Source organism: Choristoneura fumiferana, chromosome 4 (genome assembly GCF_025370935.1).
Source record: "Choristoneura fumiferana chromosome 4, NRCan_CFum_1, whole genome shotgun sequence".
Lineage (NCBI taxonomy): Eukaryota > Metazoa > Arthropoda > Insecta > Lepidoptera > Tortricidae > Choristoneura > Choristoneura fumiferana.
The window spans coordinates 727,893-728,792 of record NC_133475.1 but is presented as its reverse complement, the minus strand read 5'-3'; positions in this window follow the sequence as shown (position 1 = coordinate 728,792).

The following is a 900-nucleotide window of genomic DNA, read 5'->3' as shown; positions in this document are numbered from 1 at the left end:
TTTATATAAGATACTTGAAGGTGTATGTTCTACTGTGTTATGAAAATGTTACCTTAAATACCTAGCTGGTATTATAATTGTATTACTTTAAGAATGCAGTGTTATTAAAAGAGAAAAAAATGTGCAAATAAAAGCACTCTTAGGGTTTAAAGTCATAGGAATGACATGTTTTAGTTTTTATGTTTTGTAAGTTGTTATAAGCACTCTAAGTTTATAGTCTTAGAAATGACTGATGTTTAGTTTTATATACTTGTCAATGTGTTACATAGTTTGTATGTAATTTAAGAGGTGTATTTAGGGAATAGTTTCATCTTTCAGAAATATTTCATCAACCTAGATTTATATAACTACAGTCCACTTTTATTGTTGTTTATTTCTGTGAGGGGGAGCTATGTTGCATGGCAACACCAAAAAATGTAAATGTCAGACGCAAATTAACAATATAGTGTTATGATTCAGCTCCGGCCTTTTAATTCGTCTCTCTATAAAAAAGTGCCCTACAGTAGCTAAAACTCAAATAAAATAGTTGCAACGCAACACAATTAAAACAATCATTTTATGTTTATACCTATTGTTTAATACTTATGCAAAGTAATATTATGCTTATTCAATTTATGCCAAATTATCGTTATGCCAATCCACATTATGTGCATTAAAATATCCATTCTATTATTCCATTATTGAAGATGGCTTAATACTTACTAAATAGAATGGATTTAACTTTTAATAGATTAAATAAAATCAGTTTTAATGAATGGAGTCATTTCTGTAAGTTAAAAGTCAATCACCAATTAATGATCAAATAAAATAAAAAGATGTTAACAAATTTGACTGATAATTCCAAAATGTACATTGGTTATTATTTGTCCACAATTTAAAAGCAAAAAGTAAGTTTATTTG